Source organism: Anser cygnoides, chromosome 11 (assembly GCF_040182565.1).
Source record: "Anser cygnoides isolate HZ-2024a breed goose chromosome 11, Taihu_goose_T2T_genome, whole genome shotgun sequence".
In the NCBI taxonomy this organism is placed as follows: Eukaryota; Metazoa; Chordata; class Aves; order Anseriformes; family Anatidae; genus Anser; species Anser cygnoides.
Window position 1 is genome coordinate 5463636 of NC_089883.1, and position 24594 is coordinate 5488229.

The following is a 24594-nucleotide window of genomic DNA, read 5'->3' on the forward strand; positions in this document are numbered from 1 at the left end:
GCCAACATTTCCTTGGTGCTCCGCATGGTCTCAAAGGAAGGTACATTTTATCCCAAATATCCAAATGATGTTACTAAGCAGCTCGTCTGTTTTGCCAAGATTTGCAAACAGTTCTTGTGTAGTTTGTGAGATCTGAAAAGATCTTGGTACATAATGCCTACAAATATTCAGGCTGATGTGTTGACTGTCATCCCACACCCTTTGGGCTGGTCGTATATATGGTAACAATTTGATACCATAATTGGATAAATTCAAAGCTTAGACTTAGGTCCGCAATTACAAATACTTGTGGTTGCAAGCTTGAAATTCTCTTTCAATTACTTAGTGTTTTATTTACTTAAAACATACTCAGAAAATACCAGTAAACTTGTTCATTAAGGTCAACATAAAAAAAAAAAAGACTTGTATGCTGTGCTCTGTCAACAAGACTTTTTTTGATTAAAAAACAAGCAAACAAAAAAAGCAACATCTAATATAGTATTTTAAAAGTATAAATAAATGTATATTTATTTACTTACATTTTCCCTAAATTAACATTAACTGATTGTCATTGTACTCATATTTAAGTTAAATTATTCTATCTATTTCTGTTTGTGTAATACTAATTTCAGAATGGTCCAAGGAGTTCTGACTTCTCTCTCTCTCTCTCTCTCACTATTTTATTTTCATGTCTCCCTCTAATAGCAAAAAGCAGTATTTTCTGCCAACTTACAGAAAAAAAACACCACACCATTATCTTTGTATTACTCAGACAGGGATAAGACTGTGGACATGAGTCTTCTGTGATGAGAAGAAGCCCTCTGGCATGCAGTAATCCGGGGTACCCCAGCTGGAGAGTCTGATCCAAAGCCTATTAAAAGTGCCATCCTGGGTCCGATTACTTTCAGCCTGGCTTTCATCCAGGAACATGCCCTTCTTCTGAACAGGAAATCAAATTTTGGAAACAAATAAGAAAAGGATGACAAATGACTGTAGCCTGTGCTAATTTCCATTTCATGGAAGTTCCATGGAAATCAATAGATCAGCTCCTAATCTCAGTAGCAAAACTTCAAATCTCATAGTTCTCCTGAATTTATCTGGTTTAACAGCTATGGGGCTGATGAATTAGTTTATTTTTTTGTTTTACCAAATTACAGCAGTATTTATCCCGAATTAGTATATCCTGCAAGATGAAATGCAAAACCATGGCACAATGCAGACACGTTTCTGTTGCAGAGCTGTTCGAAAAAATTTAAGAACTTTGAACACTTTAAAGCTATTAAATGGTCAGCTTTTGAGTTAAATATGTCTTTATACTGACACTGATCTCACAGGAATGCAACAGTCTGTACCATAAATCCCGGGCTAAACCTTCCTCTCTGTTGTTCCTTGATGTGCACGTCCAGTATACGATTTCCTGTGATAGGCTAGGTAACAACTCACCCAGCCCCATGTCACTAAACTGGAAGTTGTCTTCAGTAAGGTTTTGCTGAAAGCAATGTCACTTTCCAAAGAGTCTTCAATGGAAAATATTTTATTTCACTATAAATGCCTTGAAGGAAGAATTTAAATTCAGTAGAATCTAATATAACATGTCATTTTATATTCTAGCATTCCACTAGGCAGAGGTAACATAGTTCAGTGAAAGCACACTTTCTTCCCAACATGCTGCTGAGCTGAAACAGTGTGTGCATTTTATATATTTTCTCTTCTTTTTGGTCTTTAAAAGAATTTTTCAATTTATGAGCTTTAATTTTTCATAAATGTAACCACTTTTGCTTGGCAAATAGAGGGCTGAATGAAATTTGCTGCAAGTGCATTCCTAACTGAGTCAGAAGCAATTGAATAGCTCGGGAAAATAGTTTTTGGATCTTTTGCTGCTTGGGCTAATTGCTGGGATTAGTCAAGATATATCAAGCCAAGATATATTGGTTTGATAGTAATGTGTATCTTAGACACCTGGAATTATTTCTATGCCTTGGTAGGTTACCTGAGAGATTTGAACCTAATACATACCTGTGAGCACCTTGAATTTAAGATAACATTGAAAATCAGTCCTGGTCTCAGGTACAAGTATACCCGAATCAGATGTTTCACATGTATTTAGTCAGAATAAAACCCCTGTATAAATACTTTATAGAGTGTTGTGTACAGTAATTAATAAATACAATTTTCTAAGAGCTTTCTGAACCTTGAATAAACATTACTTAAACAAACATATGCAAATTATTAATAGAAACTGTAATATCTCTCTATCTATTATTCTTATTTGGCCCTAACTATTTTGATATCAGAAGATTAGAAGAACAGAACTGGTTGGCCTTGCCAAATAGGAAAATTAAATACTCCAAAGAATAGAGGAAATAATTTTAAGACTGAAGCCCCACACGAATCAAGGAATAAAAAATCTTGGACTGCCCAAACCTTGTTGTTTAACTTCTAGTGGTGTAATCTGTTTCTCCCACTAGCTGTGAGATATCCTTGTGTGACTGCAGTGGTGTTTTATGTATGTGAACCAACCTTGCAATATAAGGTGACAAACAAAAAAGATGGAAAAATATATAAAATGGGGAAAAAAAAAAAAAGTCTACTTGCTACCTCAGGCTTTAAAACTCTTCTTACACACTTCGGCACGAAGTCTATTAAAGCAGAATATAGTGGAAATACAATATACAGCAATGAATGTCTCCAAACCAGCAATTTAGCGCTAAAGCTGAGGGCAGTTCTTATGCACCGACTTTTAATACCGAGACGATTTGTGGTCTCACAAAGTTCCTGCCTTGGGCAAGAATTGTGCTGTGCTCTAATAGGTCTAGTTTGTTGACTGTCAGAATAATGGAGAAATTGGTAGCAGAGGGCCTGAGCGCTGTAAACAGCTGAGATAATTAGAAGGTCTGTCAGGAGGAGAATAAGGCTAAAGTAGTTTACGTTCTGTCATAGGGCGGAAAGCATTCATTCAGAAGGCTGCTGGATAATGCGGGATGCATTGCCTTACATCCTAGCAAGCTTGGTTGCAGGTGGGGAAAGAGTGCTTCTTGTCAACTTGGCTTCCTTTGCTGGCTTTCCCACTGCATGCTTGCAAGATTTTATATTTATTATTAATAAAATAATACTTCCTGCAAACAGAATGCTGACTTGCATTTTTAACCCACGGTGTGGGGCTAATAGGGAGCTTGGGGTTGGGTGAGGCAGCAGAGGGAGGCTGAGGAAGCCATGAGAGCTGAAGGAAGCCCCTTGTGCAATGCAGATGCTAAAAGTGCCGTCTCCTGAGGAAGTCATCCAGCTGATGGAGGATGCTCCCGTATCAGTGAAGCAAAATTCCACAAGTTGTGAACACCAGAAATCTGGTGCTTTAGCCGAGAAACTAGACAACAGGAAACCTAGCAATCTAGAAATTGATGCCACTCAGTCATTTCAAGGCAATGGCTTGTCTCAGGGTGAAGAAAACCAAAGCTTTCAGTGCTGAAGTGTGGTTTTGGTACTTAGTTTAGGGCCTGACTTTCGGGAAAATGAAGGTTAGCTGTCACCTGCATTGTAAATCCTGTTAAGGGTTTGGAAACTAGGTAGGCAAAAGGCAATTGCTTGAAATCCCTGGTATTTCAGAAATATGGAATTAGTGTGCATATTCAGGAATCAGTAAGGTTTGGAGTTATGTTAAGGTTAAGGTATGTTAATGCTTAATAACAAGCAAATATTAATAAGGTTTGACTTGTAGAGAAACAGGGTGGGAGAGGTGGACCAGGGACATGGCCAAGAGACCTTTGTCTTTCTCACTCTACCATTAACAGCAGTCACACATTAACTCAGCCTCCGCCTCAGTGAAGGAGGCGGCCTGCCTCATGAGCTGGGCTGGGGGATGTCTAGGTGTCAGATGATTTGAAGTTGTCTTTTACACATGCTGCCATTGCTTACACAGCACAGGGCCTACCTGTTGAAAACATTCTTGCATGCTGGTTTTACTTGATACGAGTCTCTCTGAGGGCTCCCCACACTTTCCTGGATCTGTGGAAAAGACACTCAGGCCAGGACTGGGTGTTTTGGACACCACAGAAGGGGTAGGCCAAAACCACCTCAGTGAAGAATCAAGGAGCCTACTTCCACTCAGATATTTACTGACACACTTCAATAAGGCAATATTTGTCAACATTTGGCCTTTCTTCCCCTCCAACACCAACATCCCTTCTGCCCTCCTGTGTTTTGGCCTAAGCGGCCGACCAGCCCTTTACCTCAGCTTCCACCCCTGCCTCCTTCTGTCCTTCTGAGCACCTGAATGGCTGTTGCTTTAATAATTCGGTTGTCTTCCTGACAGGACCAGAGGAGTCTTTTTTAAGCTCCTGCAACAGCAGGCAGCAGACAGTGCATGATTGCACTGGGACTTGAGAGCAAACTCCAGCTCGCTGTCAGTGGCTGTGTGCCAGACAGCTCAGCCTGCCGAGAGCAAAACCTTGCAAGCGGCTGAGCATTTAAAAGGGAGACTGTCAACATCCGTCTGAGCAGCAGCGAGCGGGGGGATCACCACAGAAAAAGGGAGAATGTCTGAAAATTGAGGTGTATGGGGACAGGTGGCGTAAAAGGGCTAATTATCTTCCTATTCCCCTCGCATTGCCTATTACAGACCACCAAAAATAGCATCTACTTAAGGACTTTTTTTCCCTTCTCCCTGTTAAGTTAAATGGACGTCCCACCTGTCATTGGGTGAAGTGGAATCACTCATGGAAGCTGGAGCTGGCCAGAAGCCACCTCCTGACAGCGAGAGGCAGGTCTGAACAACAAAGTTTGGATCAAGATCTGAACTTCTCTCACATCCAAATGTGCTTGGATCCAGGACGTTGGCTGACACCCATCTCTGCTACATCTATACCGTGATTATGTGTGAATGGCCCTATTGCTTCACACTGCACTCGGTGTAATCACTTCCATTTGGGCATCATTCTGCAAGAAAATCTGCTGTCATGATGGCCGATGTGCGATGCTGTGCTGGATGAAGATTCCTTCCTAACCCTTACAAGACATCAGTTTTCACCTGGAAACAGACTCGTTGAGCTTTACTGATGACAACTTCCATATTTACAGTTCTCATTATTAAGTCAATTTTAACTCCAGGTTTAAATGGGGGATCCTTTCCCAAATGGGTATCAAAATATGATCCACTTGACAGCCTGTGCGTACATACAGTGGGCCTGATTCTGATTCTTCCTTCGTTCACATCTGCTTCATGCCTTTGCAACCCCATTGACTTCAGTGGAATTGTTTCTGATAGGGATTTGATGAATTCCATATTTTCCTGTGTATCACCCACAGATTATCTATAAAAACTGAGATTCATCAGCAGTGCAGTTTATACACAGATGTAAGTAATGTGAGGGGAAGTTTACTCTGGGGCCCCCTCTTTCCCAGTAGCCCTATTGCCTCTAATGCCTCTCTCATTTTCTTACTTTCCCCAGTATCCCCCTTCTTAATATTTCTCCCTACTTTGGGTTCTGCCCAACCCTGATCAACTCTGATTTTGGGTGGCTCGTGAGAAACTACCTGAGGATGTATTTTCAAGAGTCACTATTTTTTAAGGAACACCAGTTTTTAAAGCTACCCAATGTATGCAAAAAACATAGTAACCAATATATATATTTTTTTCTGTTTGTTGTTTGAAAAGTAGTAGCAAAAGAAATTGGTTGGGTCAGCCTGAAGGGAAATTTAAGTTTTCTGGATGGAATTAAAACTGGAGGGGGAAAAAAAAAAAAAGAAAAGAAAAGAAAAGAAAAGACCTGTTAGATGAAATGTTTCATTTAGTTGTCAGGTATTCTTCTTTAAAACTTTTAAAATGTAATTAAGTTTGGCTAAATTTGTTCTAAAAATGTCATTCTGAAATAAAAAAATGAAATGATTTGTTTCAAGAACTTTAAAGTAAAACTCTGACTTTTTCATTCTATGCTTCCCAACAAGATATTCTCTGTTTAACATGTATTCCATGAATATGTTTCTCAGGAAAAATAATGCCTTTAAAATCTACTTTTGATTAACATGAGGAAAGAGGTGAATGAGATCCTGCTTACTTGAGGAATCATTTGCTCACCCTTAAGGTGTGAAAAGTGAACAGAGGTGAAGGCCAATAAAATCTGTAATAATTTTTGGCACTTAAGCTCTTTTTGGAAGTCACGTACACAGCTGTGATGAACTACAGATAATGTCACGTAGCTAACCCAAAGTCATATAGCAAATCACTGGCAGAACCAGCAGAACAAGTATACTGTGTTCAATTCCTTGCATTACATAACAACCACAAGAAAATTGTTTTATATAAAAATGTGTAGATAGTCCATAACCAAAACTATCATTTTCACTTCGTATTGTGGTCTTTCCAATACTTCTTTTAAGTGAAGACTGCACGCAACAATCATGGCTGGATGCTCTCTGTTGAACTTGTACCAAAAATGTGGTCTCATTTCTTAAGAAAAGTATCTGCTAAGTTTTGACCTCACAAACACTTCAGCTACTGTCAGAAGAAAAATGCAATAAATAGTGCTATAGGAAGAAAACAAAATGATTATCCTGCAACCTAGTAAGCAATTACAAAGGGCAAATTGCTTGTACCCTCTGTAATTTTTTGCCATTAGGTAATTAACATCAGAAGTATTAACGATCATTTTAACAAATTACTATATAATTATAATGTGTTTCTTCATTTAGCTATACATACTGTACAAACCCTTCTAAGATTTGTGTATTAATTGAAAATGCATTATTTATTTGCTGAGCTGAGTAACAATCCACACTGGTAACTAAACCTATTAAAGAAATGCTGGGCTGATTGTAACTAGCTGTCAATCTATGGTTACCAGAGCAATTCTTAGTGGATGCGAGTGTCACTGGCCAAACTCAAATTAAGGATCAAATGAAAAACTGTAATAGGTCACAATACTCACTGGGATCGCAGACCTAGAAATGTCACATCTCTGACTCGTGTTAACTTCATCTGGAAAGAAAGCTAAGAGTGGAACAAAGGAGCTCATGAGTTTACAGGGCCAGCACATGCTGGTGGCAATGCTGCTTCTTAGATTAATTAATTTCATAACATTTCCATAATACAGTTTTACTTAGTGTACTTTTCATAATCTAATTTTAGTTGAATTGCTTTGCACAATCTGCTCAAAATGTGTTTACGATTCAGAATTGTTAGAGTCCCCTTTTCATTTTGTGCTTTGCTGCCTTTTTAAAATCTGCCTAAATTGGTGAAATAAATTAGGGGAATGCTGCCAAAAGCATCTTTTTGTACTATCCTAACATTCAAACTAATTCACTTGGGCCAGGTTTACAGCACTTCCCATGAATCCTCTCCTGGAGGTGTGTGGACAGGAGGGTGGATGGAAGAGTGAACTTCAGGGGGATGCTGCAGATTTTTCTGTGGGAAGAGAGTTTTGGATGGGGGGCTGGGAAGCTGATTCCAAATTACCCATTTCCAATTTGGGAACAGATATGGCCCATGTGACCTAAGCATCTTGTCAAGACAGCTTGAATTTGAAATTGTGAATATGCATGTGATGAGCTACAGACCCAAAATGATTCACACAATGATATGGCAGATCTTTCTGAATAGATTGAAAGTCACCCTTGGGCAAAAGGCCGAGAGAAAGCTCTCAAACCTTGGCTCATGTGAGATATAAGAAGCTCCATGGCTTCTCTATAACCACCTTGGACAGGATCAGTTGTACATACAACATACACATTTGAAAAAATCCAAGATCCCCTTCTGACAATTCATGAAGAGGGAAATGGATTGGAATAAATTACTCATTACAGTGCTACTCAGCTTTGGCAACAAATCCACAGGTTAAGGGAGAAGGGGAGCTATCCTAGCTGTAATGGCGTGTTATGGCCATTTTCAGTTCTGTAGGTGTTAGCTTTCTGACTAGCTGATAATATGACGTTGATGATCTTGAAGGTCTTTTCCAGCCTAGAGGATTCTATGATTTTATAACATCCAGCCACTTAGTTCATTATTGAGGGCTTCCTGCAGGACTCTTCCTCTCAAGAACCCCTGTTCCTCACAGGACTCTGGATCCTAACTTTTTTTCCCTGCTGCTTTCATTTTCAGCTGCTTGAATAGCTATGATGACACCTTACAAAGTTGCTATTGCATTCGTAATATTAGTATTAATCACACGTTCCTTGATACTGTAATTGAATAGTTTTTACGCAGATGATATTAACTGATAAAATATGGCATCCTCATGAGAAAACATTACCTTGAAATATTAGCGTTATAATATGTTAATTTCTATGGAGGATACGACCACAGATATATGAGGAGATGTAAATTTCCCAGCACTTCTGCTGACAATTTCCATGTCAACATAATTCTTAGGAATTCGTACTCACTATTTTGTGATGACTTATATGATGATGTATAACAACTTAAGGGGGTTTTAAAATGCAGTATTTTGACTAATGCAGTTTAGTAAATAGCATGCAGGACTGCTTCTTCCTTTCAATTCTGGGAAGGCTGACGCTAGCCCTTGGTACCATCAGGAAGTCAGTGACCTGAATGCCAAATGCCTAAGAGTGTGTTCAGGATGCTTTGGGCACATTGCAGCTGTGCATTAAGAGGAAGAGAAAAGGTTGTAGTGGGAGGCAGCAACATCCCTACCCAAGTATTACAAATTGAGGGCAGTACTGAAGAAAAAAAAAAAAAAAAAAAGGAGAGGAAAAAAAATAGGTGGTTTAAAGGAAGTTCTGCACGTCTTGCAAAGCTGTTGGAAACCAAACTTCAGGTTGAAATTCATGACCAGGACAGCATTGTCCTGTCATTTTATCCCATCTGTAGACTGTTAATTCTGATCTTTTGATTTTTTTATGCTGTGGGGTGGAGGCATCCCAGACAAAATTTGGGTCTGGTTGTGTGTGTGTTAGCACGCACTGAAATGAACTGTGTCAGGGCCCACACTAACCCTTATCTCTGGAGGCAAAACCCAAGCTCCACAGCATACTGCCCCATGTCTTGCTGTTAGTGCTTGTGAATAGTTTGCACCAACACAACCCTGCTGGCCTTGCTGGCTTCTGACTTATGCTGGTGCTCTTAGTGTTTCCCTTGGGAAAACAACCTGGAATAAGGAGACAAAACCAGAGCCTGGGATAAGCAAAGGGGCATCCTGAAGACAGAGAAGATGGCAGCAATTGGAGTTGTGCATCCAGAAGCAGACAACTAACCAGGCCGTCTCTCCTGGGCTAATCTGAATTAATTGGTGCTATTGGTGCCTTTGATACCCAAATGCAGACCCCCGGGGGTGGGAGTTCTCATGAAACAAGTGGCCACTTGGGAGAGCCGTCCCAGGCCCAATCATGTCATGGGCTCATTTGTCTCCCACAGTAATTCACTACTCACTTCAGTCACTTTAAATGTAAAACAGCTGCTGCTGCTTAGCCCTCTTTTAAGGTACCCACCAGCAGCTTTAAACCAATCCTGAATGGGGCCCATCCCATAATAGTCTCCCACACAGTGGTCATTTGGAAACAATTAACCCTTGATTCAAGATCCTCTTAAAGAATCCTTTTCCAAGCCCTACTCTTTTCCATTGCAGCCTGTTGTGTTGTTGCCTCTCCCCTTGGATGGGAACAGCTTTATCCTTCAGGAGCAACATCCATGTACGTATACGGAACTGTGGCGGGGGGGTGCATAGAGCTGCCAGGTTTATTGTATGGATTTTGCTCCCCTTAGCCATCCTCACCAAAGAAGCTTGAAGCTACCAAATCAGAACAGAGTGGTGCTTTGTCCAAAAAAAAAAAAAATATTTCCTTTTTCCCTTCTCCCCCTGCAGTACCTGGGGGTCTCATTCACTTCACACATGTTTGGCACTGCTGCTACCCCTTGCCTCGCTTGGTCTCCAGTGATATGATGAACTTGAGATTAATCTGTTTTAAAGAGAAGCATCTGGCTTTGAGCTAATAAAATATCAATTTGTAACAGGGAGGAAAAGGCTCAGCGAGAGGTCTCCATGCTCGGGGCTTTGAGACCCAATCTGACTTGGGAGTTCAATGCCACTTGTGAATTTTAGGCTGTTCTCTGAGCAATTCAAAAACTTTTTTTTTTTTTCTATGCACCGGTCTTGAATTTCTCCAAAGTGCTGCGGTTTCGGATGAGTGGCTTTTTCCCCTGATGGGGTATCACCCCGCTCCAAATCCCGTGGGGCATCCCCCCCACCTTCCCCTTCCCATCGTGGCTCTGTGGCCAGATGTGGTGACCCCTTGCTGGGATGTTAAACTGGCAACACCCTTGATCCAGGCAGACAGACACTCAATAGCCAACTTCTGGAAAACCTCCCCCTGCACTGGACAGCTCTGACACAAACCAGCTGAAGACATTGCAATGCCAGAAAGTGTTACAGCTGGACTGCCTGACAGATTGGCAGCACGCACGCTGATTTGGGGACCGTATTTGGGGGCCTGCAAAGTGCTCACTGTCCAGGCACTGAGCCACTAATCACAGTTTACATTAGGCAATCAGATACTTTTCCACTACTGAATGATCTGCTCTTCCCAACCCCCCCTTTTTTTTCACCTTATGGGACCCTGTGTGTGTATATACAGTACCTACCCTCCGTGCTTCACATCTGCACTGTGTTTTAAGCTGTATTTAATGCACAGCTACTTGCCTCGGCTCCGGCAGTGACAAGGTGCCCGAATTGCTTCTGCCCTCTTTCCTACTCCCCAGCCTGATGTCTGCCTGTTTCTGTGCTGAACCACTTGGTTAACTTAAACTGGGGTGGGGGGATCTACTTATGGACAAACCCCTGGGCAAAAAGAAAGGCTGGATGTGTTATGGCACTCTATGGGAGTGGGGTTTCTGTCAGCCTATAGAATCTGATGAGTGGTTTTAAATAAAATTCCAGAGATCAGATCTTCACTGAAAACAATAGATTTCTAGAATAATTTGTCTAGCATGCTGCCCTTAATCACTTTTACAAAGGAGTGTTTCATTAGGAATGAATCTATGTCAGCCCCATATGTCAGCTCTGATTTCTGTGTTGGCCCAGACATGATGCTGTAGATCTATGTTCGTGTAAGATAAGTTTGCCGTGGCTGGCTGTCTAATGAATATGGCCTCATTTACAATAAGGAGGGCTCAGGCCTGGCTACAACCCAGAGTTTCTATTCCAAAGAAATGCTGACATTTTGGAAAACCTGGGTCTCTGTTAGAATGAGTAGCTGAAATTTTGATATTTCCCAAGCCAAAAAAGGTGCTCTGAAAAATGTGTGCTGTATTAAAACATTAAATAACAGTTAGGTGCCAATTTAAGAAAAATATATAAACACAGAACATGAAAATTCAAATTTTAATATAAACATTGCACTGAAATTAACAGAAATGTTTTGATGTTGGCGAAATGAGATATCATAACTTCTTCTCACCAATGTTTTTCTGCCATAGCTGATCTATTCCTATGAAAACGTTTTGATTTTAATGAATCTGTATGTTTTCCACCGCATAATTATTTTGTCAAAAAAGGAAAAACAAATCACACCATGTAAGACGGCCCCAGACTTGTCCTGCCAAACAGAGTGTTGGGCAATTGGCCTAACTGATCTCCACCTTCACTTGTGCAGGGTCAGCCCCTGAGGTTCAAGCAGAGTAGGAAGAATATTTTCAAGTTTTAACAAATGTGAAACCGCACATCTTGGGGTTAACATTGCAGTCTTTACTTTTCCTCCCAGTCCTTGCAACCAAATAGATCTTTGCCAATTATGGCTTGATTTCCCCATCTGAAAAGTGGGAATACCGCTGTTTGCTCACCTTTCTTAAGGTCTGTGCCTAGGTAAAGCACTCATAAGCACCAATTAACCGTATTACCCAATTCCTGCGTGTAAACTCAGGGCTGATGTGAAGAAATGAGCACACACAGTGTTGTGCAGATAGAAAACGGGGGGTTATTTTCAGCCCAGATTGCAGTTTCACGGTTCCTGGGGCAGAGCTGAAGCTTGCAAGACTGTTTATTTTCTTCCCTGGAGAACCCGGAATGCGACAATCAACAAACCACCCCCATGACAAAATGTGAGAGGAAAAGGACATTTATTAGGTAAATATAGTGTAAAAGTCCAGCAAGGCACTGCATGCATGCACACACACTGAGGGTCTGAGTGAGCATGGAGGGGACTTGGGAAAGGTATTATACATTCAGGCATCTTCAAAGTACTGCTAATAAAATTAAGTGTTGAAACATAAATGTTTTAATTTTAGTGCAAATGCTCCAAGCAATAGCCCATTCTGCACCTTTCCTTCCCACCCCCAGCCTAGACTAATCCATTTAGAGACAAATTTACATTTTATTTCTCCAAACCCTGTTAGCATTAATAGAAAGGTCAGCACTGAAAAGGCAGCTTCAGAAGTGCCAGTGCGCTGTGCTCTGTGGCCAGACGAGGGCACGTGGGTCTCTCACCCACTGAGTCTGACAAGAATTTGTAATTTAAGAGGAAAGTCCTCTTCTCCAGACATCCCCATGGCTCACGGAGATGATCAGGGCACCCTCTGGACACTAAGTGGGACTTCTTGATATCAGAAGGGAAAAGGAGGAAGAAATCTCTTGGTGAAAAGCCACTGATGCTGTTGAAAAAACTGTGGACAATATTCAATGGCTTTTAAAGAAAGACAAAACAAAACAAACCATTCTGTTTGGGAATGATTTGGCTCCAACAGTGCCTTGAGTGTCCCTTTTTGATAGATTAGTTGGGCTGCAAGTAAGAGTTTCAGCACCTCTTGGCCCATCGCTGGCTTCTGGTGGAGTCAGAAATCTCCTTCAGGAGTATCCCCGCTGCTGAGTGATGATTGCAGAGCCGTGAAGAGAAAATTCTTCTGGTTTCAGAAGTGCAAAATGTTTGTATGAGAACTGTATGAACTTGATGTGGTTTGTGGTTTGGTTCCAACTGAGAACCCTGCCTTGGGAAAAGCTTAATAACCCGGAGTAATCCCATTGAATGTACTGGGCCTTCTTATGTGTATAAAATTACTTACGTGCTAATTTTTCAGAGGATCAGAGCCAAGGATCTTGACCATGCATGCTGGACATCTAATTGACTCACGGCTTTGTGTCTAAATCATGTGAATTTCATCTCAAGTTTCAAACAGATGTTTGGTCTGAAATGCAGAGTCTTAAAAAGGAATGAAGTCAGCTTCATCTCCTGGATCAAGATCCTGTGAAATTCCTATTTCTGTATAATCACAAAGCAGACGCCAGGGGAAAGCTGAATGCTCCAAATTAACGTCACTCCTCCAGGCAAACTGCATCATGCGTTGCATTGATTTTTTTTTCCCTTATACATTGTAGGGTCCTACTACTTCTACTGCCGTTAGTATTACTATAATCCAAATCTAAAAAGCCAAAAAAATCTCAAAAAATAAAAATTAAGACCCAAAGAAGCTCTCAAGCTACTTTGGAATCAGCTGTCTAATTCAAGGATAAACTGATAGAGCAGGTGGACATGCCAAATGTCATTAAGTTTGCCAGAGCCCAGCCCCGAGGAACACAAAGGTGAGAAGTATATTCCCCAACAAATGACCCCTGACCGGGAGCTCCCTGCTACCAGTCCCCCTCGCTTTTAAATTAAACCAGTAAGCCTACTTGAGTGTCTAGCTTGAGTGTTTCATTTGATTCCACTCCAGGGGAAACACAGCCTCTCAATTAAGCATTTAGAGTTTCACATGTGAAACCGAGGCACAGAGGCTCCTGGAGCTCACATGGAGAACTGAGGCAGGAGATCTGAGTTCAGCTGCTGCCTCCCCTATATGGCATGGTTGAACTGTTTCACCCTGTGCCTCTGTTTCCTTCTCTTATAAGCTTACATGCCTGAAAATCACTTTCAAAAAATTCCATGTAGAAATACGTGTGTTGTGTGTCTCGTTTGTACATTTCCCTAGTGTTTCTGTATCTTCTTGTGTTCTCAGGATTGTATTAATGATCTTCACTTGACTCCCTTTTCAATGTGCTCAAAGAGAAACCCATAAATAAAGAATCGATAGGAAAGCCCAGATGTTTCTCCATAGGTGAGGGCTGAAGGAATGCCATAGCTTTCATACCGTCACATAGGCAGACATTTGGAAGATTAGGGACTGCTGAATGCATCACTGGGGATCAGCACAAAGTTATTTGCAGTTGTTTCTGTAATTGCGTTGCTCAGGGAGAAAATTCACAGTATGTCTTGCTGCCTGCCCGCCTCCTGAACATGCACCCTGCCACCTGTGTGCAGTGCTGGGGTAGTGTTAATGCCCTGTGCTGTGCTAGAAGCCATATAAATTAATTGACTGGCTAAACACCTGCTCTCTGTGTTTGTTTCCTTTTTTTTTTTTTCCTTTTTTTCTTGCATTTCTCTAACTAGACTAGCATTTCCTTCCTTCTTTCCCCAAAAATTGGGTAAGTTGACACCAAACAAAGAGCTTTGTTTTCTCAGCATATCAAGGGGTGCAATTCCTTGAATGTCAATGGCTGGGGTTTGCATTAGTGGTAGATAAATCTCATAAACCATTGGGTAGGAGTCCTTAATTTGATTAGGGAGACAGGTCCTTTGGTGCTGAGCCAACATGATCAGAACTTCCTCAGTTTTTAAAATGTTTAAAATTTTGGACAGGAAATCTCAAGAAATATAGATTTTCTTTGGAGATCCCAGCTAGTTGCTATTTTCCTTTGGGCAGGCCACAGGAAGGCAGCTGTCTTATAGATGTTTTTGCTCCTTGTTTTGTCTAAAGTTAATTGAGCCCAAGTCCCCAGTAGTGAGGTACCTGACCGTTTGTTTTATTGACCGAATCTGCACAGTATGGGCCAAGACTTCTGCTCGTGTAGGTCTGTTCAGCTCTACAGAAGCCAATGGGGCCACAATAAACATAGAAACTCTGGGTTGTGAATGTGTCCCCTAACACTCACTACAGCTCTCAAAGTATGGCCCAAAACTAGGAACGAGCTGTTTTTTAGGCACCGTTTTATTAGCTGGTTGTTAAAATCTTGCTTGGGAATTCGGAGGGGAGATCCTCGTGTTCTTAAGGTCAGGACGTATGGAAGTGTCTAGAGGACTTCTTTCTGACAGAGGCATGGGTTGCTCTTTGTTGTAACTGAAGCACATAGATGTTGCTTTACATCTAATTTAGATCAGATGGGGAGGGGGAAGGAGCAGCCCTCAGCAGTTAATTCCAGACAAGGTGATTTTTGATTCACTAAACCCAAACATATATATTTTAGTTTAATAGTGACCTACCCTTTGTAAACATGTGCACAGAAGACTGTGGGTTCCCCCTGATGACATCTGAGTGGGGATAATGTGGCAGTAGAGAAATAAATAAAACCAGACACCCAGCAGTGAGGAAGACATCAAATTAAAACTCCTTAAAGAAATGTCTCACTTCCCATTTGCTAAATCACTCATTCTGTAAATGTCTTTGCTGTTGGTGCTACCACATATAATGTGATCAATAGCATTATTCTCTAGTGTTCCCCCAATTGACTGGTTGAAGAAGATGCTGGCTAGGAGAGAAAGGGGGTGGGATGTGGAGCGAGGGGGCTGGGAGGAGGAAACTGTACTTGATCCTTATGGAAGTCAGTTAAAATTAATTGGAAAAAGCTTTTAAAGACCTAAGATGAAGACCAAATGTATCTCAGACCTGCGGCCTCATCCCCGACACTGAATGCGAAGGTCATTGCAAAGCTGTAGATTTATGCGGAAGGCTTGGGTGATGGAAAATGAGACAAAAGCATTTGGATTTTATTATTCCATTTACTCTGACCCTGGGCCATAAAGGGTTTGGAGAGCCTGTTTTATGTATTCAGCTGGTTGCCACACTGACAAGCATTTGGAGCCACTTAAATAAACCACCCCAACCCACAGCTGCAACAACACCATATCAAATACAGGTTAGAGTTGAAATGTAGAGCCAGCAGCACAGCGTCTCCAGCAGGTGCATGCAGAGTGTTTTTTAACCCCCTTGGTTTTGGAATAGTTCCCTTATTTATCTATTGGCTTTGATTTAAAGACCATTTAATCACTGATATAGATTCCACGTTAAAGTGCATGCACACACAGTCATAGACACATGTACTGGCCGAGCAAGCCACTTTCTTCTGATCCTCCTGTTTCCTGATTTTTCTAGGGACTAGTACGAAGATTGAAAACCTCATGTTCTGGGCCAAAGATGGGCAATTCTTTCCTGCTGGCCCCTTCCCCAGGCTGCTCTATACACCCTCTGAATCCCTCACATTCCTGGCAGGCACTACTGCTTCGAAGCAATGAAAGAGGGGAAAGAGTAATGTATTGAGGAGGGGGAGCGGGAGTAAGAGTTTTGCTTAGAAAGAGGGGAAAATAGAGCATGTGTTTGGACTGATGACAGCAAAACTAGGTATCCAGGCGTGCTGGGAAAAGGGAAAAAGGCAGACAGTCAACCACACATCCACTCGCTCAGAAATCAGTGGGAAACCTAATATCAAATTTCTTAATGTGTCTTGCGTGCTGTATGTGTAATGTGCTGGGTTGTGTGGACATGTTGAGACTCTGCAACGGGCTATAGGATGTATATGAAGGTGGAGAGTTAAGCTTAAGTAATCCACAGACATTCAGATTTTCTAAAAGGTCTCTTTCACCCTGTCTGCCCCTCTTTTGTTCCAATTTTCCATTAATTTTGTGTGATTGCTCAAACTCTTGCTTTCAAATAGCAATATCACCACTGCGGATGCAAGTTCTGGTGAAAACTGCTACGTTTGCTCACACAAGCCAAGCTGCTCATTTATTAGATTTAAGGAAAGCAATTCACCTTTAAATAGGGATCACAACTATTCAGGGCAAAGCATTTAATAGCCAAGAGAGTTTAAAAAAATGGCAAAAGAGTATGTCAAATACATTTGAGTAACAAAGCAATTCCAGTCTCCTCTCAATATCCCACTAGCTCGAGAAGGAGGCTAATTTATGTGCTGTGAATTTTGCGCTCAGCCCTCTTCCTAGAGGCTATTCTTTCAGAAGAGAGTTGAAACACGTGATGGCTGAGATGAAATGTTGGAAGAGATTGCATTGCACTAGTCTGTATTTTCTAATCCTGGCTAGATAAGCAGGGAACAATTGCTTGTAGGACTTTTATTTCCAAAATTCACTTTTTCTATAGTTTATTTTCCTTCATAGCACATTTCCATGGGGATCAAACTGAATTCTTTTAACCAGCACCTCTAGTCATGCAGTGTTAAGAATATTACAACAAAAGCTGGAGTGGCCAGCACATCTTGCAATTTTTTAATTTATTCTTATTTTGTGTTACTCATATTTAATTTTGAGTGTTAGGCACTGCCTAATCTACATAATAATCTAGAATAAAATAGAGCCTGATAATGTTCAACAAAATTCAAGGGCTCTTTTCCATTTAAGCGCCTCTCATGAGAGTGAAAGGACAATAATATAATTTCTCACTTTCATAAAGAAATAGAATGCAGTCAGACCCATCTTAGCCTCGAAGATACTTTTGCATGACAGACAGCTGTCCTTAGCAGTAGGTGCAGCCCCAAACTGGAAATCCCAGCCCATATGCTCTCCTGCACTTGGATCGCTAGGCTGAAACTGCTTGGTTAAATCAACAGGGATACTTAAGAGCCTGAAACCTGCCTTTATTTTTGGTGCTAGTGACATGGACGCAAAAGGTGAGGATGTTCTTACATGGCCCTCAGCTACCTGTATCACAGCTGTCCACGCCCAAGGTAGTCACCCTTCAATGAACAGCAGCGGGGCACTAGGGCTCATCCTGAAGCAGTCAAAGCAGATGAATTGTGCGCGAGAAATGCCCTTGCTCTCCACAGACTACAGTGGAGTACAAGCATGGTGAGAGCAGATGCAGAAATCTACCCTAAAGACAAGTGAAGTTACACGAGGCAAATCCCAGGCATGGTCACCTTTATCAGCTCTCTGCCACGGCAAAGTCCTTGTCTCTCCTGCTCTCTGCCTAGAGCAGGCAAGTTTTGTCTCTTGATTTCTGAAATGCTCTCATTTAATTAATGTCACTGGGCTCAGCTTAGAACTATGTGAGTGAAATATAATTGTGTGGGCTAAGAAAAGAGTTGAAGGAGATGAACTGAAGGTCTATCCTGGCCTTACATGCAAAGAAACTGAATCTGAGCCAAATGTTGTGCGTAGCTGTTAGCCGTAACATAATCTGAATGAACTCTTGATCCAAACCGTTCGAAGGAGTCCGAAACCCAGGGCTCATCTTTTTATTCAGTCATTATTGATGTAGTCTCAATATTCCTACATCTGGAAATGAATTGAAAACAATTCTTATTTACTTACACATGATAATTAATCTTCCTGGACTGGGAGGAACTGATACATTAAGTGTTTCACTGGGGAGAGTCCTTTGTGCTTTACAGATATTTAAGATTAGACCTGGGTGGAAACTGGAGTTTTTTATATAGTATTTTTTTTTCCAAATGTTTGCTGCAAAATCATCTGACAAACAAAAATATATAATCTTGAGCAAAAACTGCTCCAAACTAAATCATTGTTGGATTGGAGCCTTTCTCACTGAAATATTGAAAACTTTCTATTTAAATCAAGTAGCTGCTGCATAAGACTGTGTAAATCCAACCTTCAGTAAGATAATGTTGTGTACATTTATGTAATGCTAGCAATAGTTAGGACAATTTGCCAAGGTTAATAACTATATAGGCAGAGCTGTGATACCAGCTGCTAGAGAAAGAGAACTGGAAAACTTCACTTCTTCTTTGGTTGTTAAAACTTGAAATATTCCATAAGACCCTTGCATGGTCCAAAGTAAAGAACGATTAGGTCAGGCAAAATGATAACCAAATGTGGCTGGTTTCTAGCATCCACGATAGTTCCTTTCTGTCTAGCCTAATCCCCTTTCAACTACACTAATAGGAAATTGTTGGTATGTAACAAAACTGGCAAACCCATACTGTGTGCCTTCAGCCAAATATTGCTGAGTTTTAAGTGTGATACCCATAATGGTCACAGAAACAAGTGAGAAAGACAGGAAGAACAAGCCAAGTCCAGCAATTGCCACACCGTTGCATGGAAAACTGGGGTCATTTGGCTCATAGAACTGCTGTTTGTCCGCTGTTACATGAGTCATGAAGCAAGGCAGCACAAGAACATCATACTGGCCTGTTTTATACAAAAGAGAAAGAAAGAAACATATAATAACCACATGTATAGTGATTCCTGCTGATCAGTGACTTTCCCTGAAATTGGGACAGTTGCATTTTAATTGACTTTTTCCCCTACAGCACTGCATTGGGAAATCAACTCTGATATACTTGTAGCAAGGTGGAAAACAGTTGAACTCTTGTCAGATTTCTGTGGAGATCAGATGGTATTTATTTGCTGTCGTGCTCTCTTGGGCTAGATTCAAACTCAGGTTCTACAGATTACAGGGAAAATCTTTGGAGCCTCAGATGGATTTTATGCTGACTAAATTTAGAAATATTAGCAATTAAACCTGAAGCCAGGTTCCTTTTTCTTGGCATTCCTATGAAATGTTGCATTAAAGAGAGAACAGGGTGAAAATAAGAGCTGGTGGACTAAGGAGAAGGATAAAAGATTCATGAATATTTCTGCTAATAAAAAGTGCTGAGCTTGGCCTATTTGATTCATGGGGTTATATTATGCATTATTTTTGAGTATTCAGATGACCTCCAGGAATTTGTAAAGCTTTCATAAAAGTAGAGAATACATTGATATTTTAACTGAAAGTATGCTTTTAAAGAGCACCTATCATGTTCAGACACAACTTAATTCCAATTCTAGAGAAAATATTGTTCTGTGCAGTACTAAAAACATAGGCTGTATTAATGGAGTAGATACATTTCTTTGTTCTTTCCTAAGAGAAAGTGCATCCACTTCATTTGTTTTGATGATGTTCGCTATTTATTGTCCATCATTTATTAAAAAAAAAAATATATTAGTTGTAGGCATCCAAGCAGAAGGCAGAAGCAATACCATAAAGCTGGGTAGGCAGCCACATCACTGACTCAACCAATAACCACAGCCAAAATGGTTTTGAATGCTCCATCACCTGCATATTATTTCTGCCAAATTTTCATGAGTATTTCTGAATAACAAAAGCATTAGTAGAAAATCAGACTCTGTTTTCAAGCTGTTGTGCAGTGAAAATAAAAAGGGAAAAAAATCATCACAAATATTACTGGAAAAAAAAAAAAAGAATGCAAGGAAGGGGAAATCCCGGCCCAGTTGCATGTCATGCAACTTCATGAAATACTTTTACTGTTTTCAGGTCCTCTGGCAAATGCAGGCTCTGAACAAAACCCAGCCCTGTCAAGCAAACTGCTTCCTAACTGCAAGCATGGCGACCATTCCTGCAAACAAAGGGAGAAGAAAATATGTAAATTTAAACAAATTCACAGTTCTTTTTCTTCAGAAAAAAAAAGCTTTCATGTTATTTGAAATAGCCAGACTGCTAGAGTAATGTTCTTACATATAAATGGAAATCCTTTTTGATATTTACACTACTGATTTCTGCACTTTCTTTAATCTCTGCTTTCAAATTAATAGACAATAACATCAGATTCCTTCCTTGGCTCACTCAGCACTTGTGCATATTTACCCAAGTGTCTAGAGTGGAGATTGTACACATATCTCTAATCCACCTGCCTATGTTAGTTAAAAGCCCAGATAAAATCAGCAGCACTTAAATCTTAACCTTTTAAGTCTGAAATGTTTTTAAAGTCTGGGCTCATGGCAACTCCACTGGAGAAGGGGGGAGAGGTGGAAGTTGAATGTAAAACATTTCACAGCTTGAACTATTGTTTCTTTCCAGGGCAAACTGAGCTCAGGAGTCCCACAAGAGTGTTATTCTGAGAACATTAGTGGTGCTGACCAGCTCGTAAAGCTCGCCGTCGTGTTGAGTGCTCCTAGCCTCTGAGAGTCAACTTCATTTTCCATCCCGGCAATATACTGCTCCTGAAAACCTTAGCAAGCAAAAGAGAAGCAGAGGGAGAGCGAGCTGTGATATCTGGCGCTCTCCATCCCTGTTTTTGCCTTTTGTTTCAGTGTTTGGCTCCGGACCCTGTAGAGGCCACTGAGTGATTTAACACCTGGATGGCCCCAGGACAGCATTGCTGCTCTAACAGCATGTTGTGCTCCCTTCTTCCTTAAACAGTGTCAAGTCTCTTGTTGGCTTCCCTTAGGAGCTGGGCCTGGGTGAACAGATGCACCTATTCCTTGGAGAATGAATAGTTTGTTTATGTAGAAGAGATGAATGGGGCAGTAAGGCCGGCTAGGTCAGTTATTTAGCATGAAAAAAGCCATCAGGATCGCCCTGCGGTACTGCTCAAGGAAGTGTGGAGCATACAAAGGTGTACACACATCCTCCAAGCCAGCCCTCCTTGGGGAGCACTTTAATTAGGAAGGAGGGCAAATGACCGGGGAGGCCGTGTGTGGAGGCATGGGGACAGGCGGTGACAGGGCCTCACGGCTGCCCAAGCAGAGCACCACGATCTGTGGGTGTCCACTGGGCATTGTCTCCACCCGTGACATTTCTCCCCAGACCCCCTGCTCAGCACCCAAGCATTAAGGTTTATTTTTTTATTGTTTTTTCTTGTTTTCTCCCAAGCTGATACTGGGGGAAAGGGCTAGCTGGGAACAAGGATGGGGAAAGTATGTGTGCATCTTTCTTTTTGCGCGTCTCTTTTTCTCTCAATCTACCCTCAACAAGGGTGCCTATAGAATATAGCATAATGCTGTATTGTTTGGTTAGGGATTTAATTTCACTCCATCACAGGCTACCATCGGAGCCCCTGTCATTGCAATTTGTCACACTTTTTTGTACGCTATATCTCACTGAAGTCACATCTTCTCCTCAGCCTGTTGCATAATCTCCTGGTCTGGAACAAAGCTCTCCAACATAATGAAAGAGGTGAAATCAGGAAAGGGAAAGTCAACGGTGACCGTTATCACTATAGAACTCGCTCCCACTGGCTCTGCAGGTTCAGTCACACCATGCAAAGCAGAGTAAGAAGGACATGCTGTGTTTTTTTTTTTTTTTTTTTTTTAAGCCCGTTTATTGAACCTACAGGCAGCACCATTGGCTGCTGAGATATGTAATCCTATTCCCTCCCGCAGACCACCAGCCATAAAGAGGCTGCGGGATGTCCCACTGGCCCACCAGGGAGTTGAGAGCCTCCAAAATAGATATCACAGGGAAAGAAGTGGAGAAATCAGTTTGCTTTAAAGGAAAGGATTGACTCGTGTCTCAGCCTAAACCCACAATAACGTTGTGCTTAGAAAAAATACCCTAAACAGTCAGAAAGAAGATAGAATAGGTGCACTTTAAAGGAAAAATGAACATCTGCCAAAATAAGCAGGATTTTGTTTTCTATAGGAGAGTGGTCAAGGACTCTGTTATGTATTCAAGGCTGAATTTCAAGATGTAAGCTGACTGTTTAGAGCTCCGGGGGGATCATATGGTGGTTCATGAAGCTGCCCATGTGCTCGGGACTCCACACCTTGCTGCGCTGATCCAGCCAGGACTTCAGGGTCTGCCTTGCATTGCTCCTGGGGCACTACAACAATGTCTTAATGTTCTCGCTTGATGAAAAAATTAGAAACTTTGATTTATTTGTGATTCACTTACCATGACATCAACATAAAGAGCATGTTGATGCTGTAAAGGCAATGATAGTAGAGAAATCAGCTTCATAAATTCCTATGTGGACTTTTCATATCCTGTGGAAGGGTAGGGAGTGGCCTGAGACAGATAGCTAATTCACAGGACAATAGTATTTTTGTTCTTCATTCACATTGTCGCAACTCTGCCTGTTCAGAACTTGTGAAAAAATCTGTCCGCTCTTCCTCCGGGGCTGATTTATCGATGTGGGCTCCCAGGTTTGAACTATCTGGGAAAACACTTTACCAGGCTCACAAGCAAAACACACGGATTTGTGCTTGCAGCTTACCAGATCTGGCAGCAGAATTCTTTAGAAAACGTGTTTGGAGGGTTTCTTAAGAAATGTAAATAGTGTCCTCTATAAGGAATTTCAATTTCTCCAAGAGGAACAAAAGAAAAGAAAAATCTGAAGCCCTAAATGTTTGTGGCCTTGGGTGAACTCTTATATTCTAATTTCTGCTAAAGGCTATTTTTTTTTTTCAATAGAAAAACCGCATTTCATCTGAAAGTTTGCACTAAAAAGTCCCCAATTTTTGATCAGTTGTGAACACCACCCTTTCACATTAAATAAAGAGAAAGTATAAGGTATTCACAAGACATGTATCAATTTGACATCAGTGTAACATTTCTTAAGTGGCTCATTCAGGAGTGAAGTCCATGACTAACAGGCAAATGGCAGTGAGATACAAGGAAAGATGGTTTTACAAAGGAGAGCAATAAGAAAGGAAAATGTTACACTGTTTGCACCGTGTGTTTTATAAGGAAGATCAGGATAACAATGAGTCACTATGGAAAGGATTTATTGGGCTACGGAGCTAAAAGTCTGTAAAGATTAAAATTCTGATGGGGTTTGGATGTGGAATTGTTTCTGAGTTTAGTTTTTATCCAGCACACTGTCCAAGTTATTAATCCCCTTGTGTTTTCTAAGCTGGGTAACTCGTCGATATGCTCTCTGGGCCAATTTCAGGCATGCCGGCCCACAGGCTGGTGTAATATTTCTTCAGGCGAATCACTGGGTGGTCTTGTCTTGTCTTGTGAAGAGTGAGAAGCAGATAGCAGGAGACTTTCAAGATTGCTGTTGCAGGCATCAGTCTCTGAGTGGAAAATAATCCACCTGGAAGGATGCTGCTTTTTCAGAGAGGGGCGGCCAGCGCTGCGATCAGGAGATAAGTTACGCTCGGAGATGTTTGCAGTGAAGGTGCAATTTGTCAGTGAGAGGCAGGGCTGGCGATTCAGCTCTCTGGTGTCTGTTAGCATCTGCCACTCGCATCCACTTGCAGCTTCTCTGGAATCGCTGAGCACTGGAAAGCGGCACACTTCACTGCCGCGCGAGAGCAGGTGACTGGCATCAGCCCTCAGTTAACCCTCCTGACAAAGCCCAGAGACGTGTTGACTAGCTGCAGAAGGTGTCTAGTGTCCAGCTTTCCTCGGTGATGGCCGTATGATCGTTTGCAGCGTAGGACGCAAAGGGAGCCCAAGTGGGACAACCCCACATGAAAATACAGTAGGCAGGGAAGCGTGTTGCGATAGTCTCGGCTCCACAGCTGCTATCTACCATGTTTTCCTCACATCGCCGATGCTGAGATGCTCTTAGAGGAAGGAGATATGGCTTGAAAGGGAAGCAGAGAGTCCAGTTGGGACAGTTTGTTCCTACAGGCAGCATTTACCTCCTGTGAATGCTGTCAGAGAAGGCAAGATGCCAGTGGACAATAACGTCTGCAGGGAGGAGCAGGGACCTGGGGCTTTGCATGTGGCTGTGTGGAAGCCAGCAGAGTCCCTCCGTGCTAATCCCTTGGTGTCTCTGAACTGCTGAGGAGGCCGATTGCAGGTCTTTCCCTGAGTACAAGTGCTTCAGGTCAGATTCACTGTAGCTGGAGGTTTTTGCAAGTATGTTTCCCCCTGGTGTGTTGTACGCCAGGAGACAATATCTTGTTTCCTGGAGAAGAACTTGATATTATCACTAAGAAGTA

At 41.5% G+C, this 24594-nt stretch overlaps 2 long non-coding RNA genes across 2 annotated transcripts; one reads left to right on the forward strand and one right to left on the reverse strand.

Annotated features, from left to right (window-relative positions):
* Nucleotides 1-341: 341 nt before the first annotated feature.
* LOC106036431 (uncharacterized) lies at nucleotides 342-4651 on the reverse strand. The gene is made up of 3 exons (XR_001207276.3): nucleotides 4206-4651; nucleotides 3908-3981; nucleotides 342-918 (listed from the first exon to the last, which is right to left on the reverse strand). It is a non-coding gene; the product is annotated as an uncharacterized lncRNA (long non-coding RNA).
* Nucleotides 4652-9520: 4869 nt separating this feature from the next.
* On the forward strand, nucleotides 9521-24127 carry LOC106036405 (uncharacterized). The gene is made up of 3 exons (XR_001207271.3): nucleotides 9521-9615; nucleotides 20234-20341; nucleotides 20777-24127. It is a non-coding gene; the product is annotated as an uncharacterized lncRNA (long non-coding RNA).
* Nucleotides 24128-24594: the final 467 nt, after the last annotated feature.